Source organism: Rhipicephalus microplus, chromosome 6 (assembly GCF_043290135.1).
Source record: "Rhipicephalus microplus isolate Deutch F79 chromosome 6, USDA_Rmic, whole genome shotgun sequence".
Classification (NCBI taxonomy): Eukaryota; Metazoa; Arthropoda; class Arachnida; order Ixodida; family Ixodidae; genus Rhipicephalus; species Rhipicephalus microplus.
Window position 1 is genome coordinate 18,894,523 of NC_134705.1, and position 8,047 is coordinate 18,902,569.

Consider the following 8,047-nt stretch of genomic DNA (forward strand, 5'->3'; position numbering starts at 1 on the left):
AACGCGTTATTCTAAGGTCGTAGGTTCGATTCCTACTCACGGCTAGTTATTTTTTCACACACTTTTCTTTCTCTTTATACATTACATTTGTTCTAAAAGCTTCACCTATACAATCTTTGGCATTACTGTGTGTCGATTCTCAATATTAGTGTGTCAAAACACGAAAAAACGAGTCCTTAGGTGTACACTTTTTTTCCTTATCCAATAACGAGGGTCTGATACTGGCAGACTTTGTGTCATTAGGTTGTATACGAGGGACTATTAGTCAGCTGCCTCCTCGTAATAAGTTCACGTGCTTCTTGACGCCAAACATGCGCATGAAAGAGTGTTCCACACTCGCTGCTTGGTTTATAAATGGCGCTGACTGGCACTCCTATTTCTAGATATACATATAAACCCAAAAAAGTGGGGTGAGGGAAGGCCGCTGTGATAGCTCAGTGGTTAGAGCATCGAACGCGTTATTCGACAGTCGTAAGCTGGATTCCGGCTCACGGCTGGTTATTTTTTCACACACTTTTCTTTCTCTTTATACATTACATTTGTTCTAAAAGCTTCACCCATACATTCTTTGGTATTACTGTGTGTTAGATCTCAATAATATTTTGTCAAAACACGGAAAAACAAGCCCTTCGGTATAGATTTCTTTTCCTTATTCATTAACTAGTGTCTCGTACTGGCAAACATGGTATCATTGGTTGTACACGAGGGACGATTAGTCAGCTGCCCGCTCGTAATAAGTTCACGTGCTACGTGACGCCACACATGTGCATAAAAAAGTGTGTTACACTTGCTGCTTGGCCCATAGATGGCGCTGACTGACACTCCTACTTCTAAAATTACATATACACCCAAAAAAAGTGGGGTGAGGAAAGGCCGCTGTGATCACGCGTTATTTGAAGGTCGTAGGTTCAATTCCTGTTCACGGCTGGTTATTTTTTCACAGACTTTTCTTTCACTGTATACATTACATTTGTTCTAAAAGCTTCACCGATACATTCTTTGGCATTACTGTGTGGTAATTCTCAATATTATTGTGTCAAAACACGAAAAAACGAGTCCTTAGGTGTACACTTCTTTCCCTTATTCATAAACGAGGGTCTCGCACTGGCAGACTTGGTGTCATTAGGTTGTATACGAAGGACTATTAGTCATCTGCCCACTCAGATTATGTTCACGTGCTACGTGACGCCACACTTGCGCATAAAAGTGTGTTTCACACTTGCTGCTTGGTTTATAAATGGCGCTGACCGACATTCGTATTTTTAAATTTACATATGAACGCAAAAACGTTGGGTGTAGGAAGGCCGCTGTGATATCTCAGAGGTTAGAGCATCGAAAGCGTTGTTCAGAAATCGTAGGTTCGATTTCTGCCCACGGCTGGTTATTTTTACGCACTCTTCTTTCTTCTTATTGACCTTCCATTTGTTTTAAAATTCCCCCTAAACATTCCTTGGCATTACTGTCTGTTTGATCTCATTATTTTTGTGTCAAAACACGAAAAAACGAGCCCTTAGGTGTACACTTCTTTCCCTTATTCATTAATGAGGATCTCGTACTGGCAGACTTGAGGTCATTAGGTTGTATACGAAGGACTATTAGTCAGCTGCCCGCTTGTAATAAGTTCATGTGCTACGTGACGCCACAGTTGCGCATAAAAGAGTGTGTTACACTCGCTGCTTGGTCTATAAATGGCGCTGACCGACACTCTTACTTCCAAATTTACATATAAACACAAAAAAAGGTGGAATGAGGGAAGGTCGCTGTGATCGCTTAGTGGATAGAGCATCAAAGGCGTTATTTGAAGGTCGTAGGTTCAACTCCTGCTCACGGCTGGTTAATTTTTCACACACTTTTCTTTCTTTTTATACATTACATTTGTTCTAAAAGCTTCACCTATACATTCTTTGGCATTACTGTCTGCCAATTCTCAATATTATTGTATGAAAACACGAAAAATTGAGTCCTTAGGTGTACACCTCTTTCCCTTATTCATTACTGAGGGTCTCGTACTGGCAGACTTGGTGGCATTAGGTTGTATACGAGGGACTATTAGTCAGCTGCCCGCTTTAATAAGTTCACGTGCTACGTGACGCCACACTTGCGCATAAACGAGTGTTTCACACTAGCTGCTTGGCTTATAGATGGCGCTGACCAACACTCCAACCTCTAAATTTAGATATAAACCCAAAATAGTTGTGTGAGGGAAGGCCGGTGTGTTACCTCGGAGGTTAGAGCATCTAATGCATTACTGGAAGGTCGTAGGTTCGAATTCTGCTCACGGCTGGTTATTTTTTCACCCACGTTTCTTTCTTTCTATTGACATTCCAATTGTTCTAATAACTTCCCCTATACAATCCTTGGCATTACTGTCTGTCAGATCTCAATAATATTTTGTCAAAACACGAAAAAACAAGCCCTTCGGTATACACTTTTTCCCCTCATTCATTAACGAGTGCCTCGTACTGGCAAATATGGTATCATTGGTTGTATACGTGGGACTATTAGTCAGCTGCCCGCTCATATTAAGTTCACGTGCTACGTGAGGCCACACATGCCCATAAAAGAGTGTGTTACACTCGCTGCTTGGCTTATAGATGACGCTGATTGACACTCCTACTTCTAAGTTTATATATAAACCCCAAAAAGTGGGATGAGGAAAGGCCGCTGAGGTAGCTCAGTGGTTAGAGCATCGAACGCATCATTCGAAGGTCGTAGGTTCAATTCCTGCTCATGGCTTGTTATTTTGTCACGCACTTTTCTTTCTTCTTATTGACATTCCATTTGTTCTAATAACTTCCCCTATACATTCCTTGACATTACTGTTTGTTAGATCTCATTATTATTGTGTCAAAACACCAAAAAACGAGATCTTAGGTATACACACCTTTCCCTTATTCATTAACGAGGGTCTCGTACTGGCAGACTTGGTGTCATTAGGTTGTATACGAGGGACTATTAGTCAGCTGCCCACTCGTAATAAGTTAACGTGCTACATGACGCCACACTTGCGCAGAAAAGAGTGTTTCACACTTGCTTCTTGGCTTATAGATGGCGCTGACCGACACTCCTACTTCTAAATTTACATGTAAACCCTAAAAAGTGGGGTGATGGAAGGCCGGTATGTTAGCTCAGTGGATAGAGCATCGAACGCGTTATTCGAAGGTCGTAGGTTTGATTCCTGCTCACGGCTAGTTATTCTTTCACACACTTTTCTTTCTCTTTATACATTACATTTGTTTAAAAGCTTCACCTATACAATCTTTGGCATTACTGTGTGCCGATTCTCAATATTAGTGTTTCAAAACACGAAACAACGAGTCCTTAGGTGTGCACTTCTTTCCCTTATTCATTAACGAGGGTCTCGTACTGGCAGACTTAGTGTCATTAGGTTGTATACGAGGGACTAGTAGTCAGCCGCCCGCTCGTACTGAGTACACGTGCTACGTGACGCCACACATGCGCATGAAAGCGTGTTCCACACTCGCTGCTTGGTTTATAAATGGCGCTGACCGACACTCACATTTCTAAATTCACATATAAACGCAAAAACGGTGAGTGTGAGAAGGCCGCTGTGATGTCTCAGTGGTTAGAGCATCGAACGCGTTATTCGGAATTCGTAGGTTCGATTCCTGCTCACGGCTGGTTATTTTTTCACCCACTTTCTCCTTATTGACAATCCATTTGTTCTAATAACTTCCCCTATACATTCCTTGGCATTACTCTCGGTTAGATTACATTAATATCGTTGACATGAAAAAACGAGCTCTTAGGTATACACTTCTTTCCCTTATTCATTAACGAGGGTCTCGTACTGGCGTACTTGGTGTCATTAGCTTATATACGAGGGACTATTAGTCAGCTGCCTGCTCGTAATAAGTTCACGTGCTACGTGACGCCACAAATGCGCATAAAAGAGTGTTTCACACTTTCTGTTTGGCTTATAGATGGCGCTGACTGACACTCCTATTTCTAAATTTACATATAAACCCCAAAAAGTGGGGTGAGGGAAGGCCGCTGCAATACTTCAGTGGTTAGAGCATCGAACGCGGTAGTGAAGGTCGTAGGTTCGATTCCTGCACACGGTTGGTTATTTTTTCACCCACTTCTTTCTTCTTATTGACATTCCATTTGTTTTAATAACTTCACCTATACATTCCTTTACATTACTGTCTGTTAGATCTCATTATTATTGTGTCAAAAAACCAAAAAAACGAGATCTTGGGTATACACCTCTTTCCCTTATTCATTAACGAGGGTCTCGTACTGTCAGACTTGGTGTCATTAGGTTGCATTCGAAGAGCTATTAGTCAGCTGCCCGCTCATATTAAGTTCACGTGCTACGTTACGCAACACATGCGCGAGAAAAGGTGTTTCACACTCGCTGCTTTGCTTATATATGGCGCTTACCGACACTCCTACTTTTAAATTTACATATAAACCCCAAAAAAAGGGGTGAGGGAAGGCTGCTGTAATACCTCAGTGGTTAGAGCATCGAACGCGGTAGTCGAAGGTCGTAGGTTCGATTTCTGCACACGGCTGGTTATTTTTTCGCACACTTCTTTTTTCTCATCGACATTCCCTTTGTTCTAATACCTTCCCTTTTACATTCCTTGGTATTACTGTCTGCTTGATCTCTGTATTATTGTGTCAAAACACGAAAAAACGAGCCCTTAGGTATACACTTTTTTCCATTATTCATTTACAAGGGTCTCGTACTGGCAGACTTAGTGTCATTAGGTTGTATACGAGGGACTATTAGTCAGCTGCCCGCTCGTAATAAGTTCACGTGCTACGTGACGCCACACTTGCGCATAAAAGAGTGTTTCACACTCGCTGCTTGGCTTATAGATGGCGCTGACCAACACTCCTACTTCTAAATTCACATATAAACCCAAAAAAGTGGGGTGAAGAAAGGCCGCTGTGATAGCTCAGTGGTTAAACCATCGCAGGCGTTATTCGAAGGTCGTAGGTTTGATTCCTGCTCACGGCTGGTTATTGTTTCACCCACTTTTCTTTCTTCTTAATGACATACCATTTGTTCTAATAACTCACCCTATACAATCCTTGGCATTACTGTCTGTTAGATCTCAATAGTATTTTCTCAAAACACGAAAAACAAGCCCTTCGGTATACACTTCTTTTCCTTATTCATTAACGAGTGTCTCCTACTGGCAAACATGGTATCATTAGTTGTATACGAGGGACTATTAGTCAGCGGCCCGCTCGTAATAAGTTCACTGCTACGTGACGCCAAACATGCGCATAAAAGAGTGTGTTACCCTCGCTGCTTGGCTTATAAATGGCGCTGACCGACACTCCTACTTCTAAATTTACATATAAACTCAAAAAAAGGTGGGGTGTGGGAAGGCCGCTGTGATCGCCCAGTGAATAGAGCATCCAACGCGTTATTCGAAGGTCGTAGGTTCGATTCATGCTCACGGCTGGTTCTTTTTTCACACACTTTTCTTTCTCTTGGTACATTACAATTGTTCTAAAAGTTTCACCTATACATTCTTTGGCATTACTGTGTGTTAATTCTCAATATTGTTGTGTCAAAATACAGAAAAAACGAGTCCTTAGGTGTACACTTCTTTCCCTTATTCATTAACCAGGGTCTCGTACTGGCAGACTTGGTGTCATTAGGTTGTATACGAGGGACTATTATTCAGCTGCCCGCTCGTAATAGGTTCACGTGCTACGTGACGCCACACTTGCGCATGAAAGAGTGTTTCACACTCGCTGCTTGGCTTTTAGATGGCGCTGACCGACACTCCTATTTCTAGATATACATATAAACCCAAAAAAGTGGGGTGAGGGAAGGCCGCTGTGATAGCTCAGTGGTTAGAGCATCGAATGCATTACTGGAAGGTTGTATGTTAGACTTCTGCTCATGGCTGGTTATTTTTTCACACACGTTTCTTTCTTTTTATTGACATTCGATTTGTTCTAATAACTTCCCCTATACAATCCTTGGCATTACTGTCTGTTAGATCTCAAAAATATTTTGTCAAAACACGAAAAAACAAGCTCTTCGCTATACACTTCTTTCCCTTATTCATTAACGAGTGTCTCCTACTGGCAAACATGGTATCATTAGTTGTATTCGAGGGACTATTAGTCAGCTGCCCGCTCGTAATAAGTTCACTGCTACGTGACGCCAAACATGCGCATAAAAGAGTGTTTCACACTCGCTGCTTGGCTTATAGATGGCGCTGACCAACGCTCCTGCTTCTAAATTTACATATACACCCACAAAAGTGGGGTGAGGAAAGGCTGCTGTGATAGCTCAGTGGTTAAACCATCGCAGGCGTTATTCGAAGGTCGTAGGTTGATTTCTGCCCACGGCTGGCTTTTTACGCACTTTTTTTCTACTTATTGACCTTCCATTTGTTTTATAATTCCCTCTAAACATTCCTTGGCATTACAGTTTTTAGATCTTATTATTATTGTGTCAAAACACAAAAAAGAGCCCTTAGGTATACAGTTTTTTCCCTTATTCATTAACGAGGGTCTCGTACTGACAGACTTGGTGTCATTAGGTTGTATACGAGGGATTAATAGCCAGCTGCCTGCTCATATTAAAATCACGTGCTACGTGAGGCCACACATGCACATAAAAGAGTGTTTCTCACTTTCTGCTTGGCTTATAGATGGCGCTCACTGAAACTCCTTCTTCTAAAATTACATATACACCCAAAACAGTGGGGTGAGGAAAGGCTGCTGTGATAGCTCAGTGGTTAAAGCATCGCACGCGTTATTCTAAGGTCGTAGGTTTGATTTCTGCCCATGTCTGGTTATTTTTACGCACTTTTCTTTCTTTTATACATTACATTTGTTTTAATAACTTCCCCTATACATTCCTTGACATTACTGTTTGTTAGATCTCGTTATTATTGTGTCAATACACCAAAAAACGAGATCTTAGGTATACACCTCTTTCTCTTATTCATTAACGAGAGTCTCGTACTGGCAGAATTGGTGTCATTAGGTTGCATTCGAGGAACCATTAGTCAGTGCCCGCTCGTAATAAGTTCACGTGCTGCGTGACGCCACACATGCGCATAAAAGAAGGTTCCACACTCGCTGCTTGGTTTATAAATGGCGCTGACCGACACTCCTATTTCAAAATTTACATATAAACGCAAAAACGTTGGGTGTGGGAAGGCCCCTGTGATATCTCAGTGGTTAGAGCATCGAACGCGTTATTCGGAATTCGTAGGTTCGATTTCTGCCCACGGCTGGTTATTTTAACACACTTTTCTTTCTTCTTATTGACCTTCCATTTGTTTTATATTTCCCCCTATACATTCCTTGGCATCACTGTCTGTTTGATCTCACTATTATTGTGTCAAAACACGAAAAAACGTGCCCTTAGGTGTACACTTCTTTCCCTTATTCATAAATGAGGGTCTCGTACTGGCAGACTTGGTGGCATTGGGTTGTATACGAGGGACTATTAGTCAGCTGCCCACTCGTAGTAAGTTCACGTGCTACGTGACGCAATACATGCGCATGAAAGAGTGTTTCACGCTCGCTGCTTGGCTTATAGATGGCGCTGACCGACACTCCTACTTCTAAATTTACATATAAACCCCAAAAATTGGGGTGAGGGAAGGCCGCTGTAATACCTCAGTAGTTAGAGCATCGAACGCGGTAGTCGAAGGTCGTAGGTTCGATTCCTGCACACGGTTGGTTATTTTTTCACCCACTTCTTTCTTCTTACTGACATTCCATTTGTTCTAATAACTTCCCCTATATATTCCTTGACATTACTGTTTGTTAGATCTCATTATTAATGTGTCAAAACACCAAAAAACGAGATCTTAGGTATACACCTCTTTCCCTTATTCATTAACGAGGGTCTCATACTGTCAGACTTGGTGTCATTAGGTTGCATTCGAGGAACTATTAGTCAGCTGCCCGCTCATATTAAGTTCACGTGCTACGTGACGCAACACATGCGCATGAAAGAGTGTTTCACACTCCCTGCTTGGTTTATAGATGGCGCTGACCCACACTTCTAGTTCTAAATTTACATATAAACCCC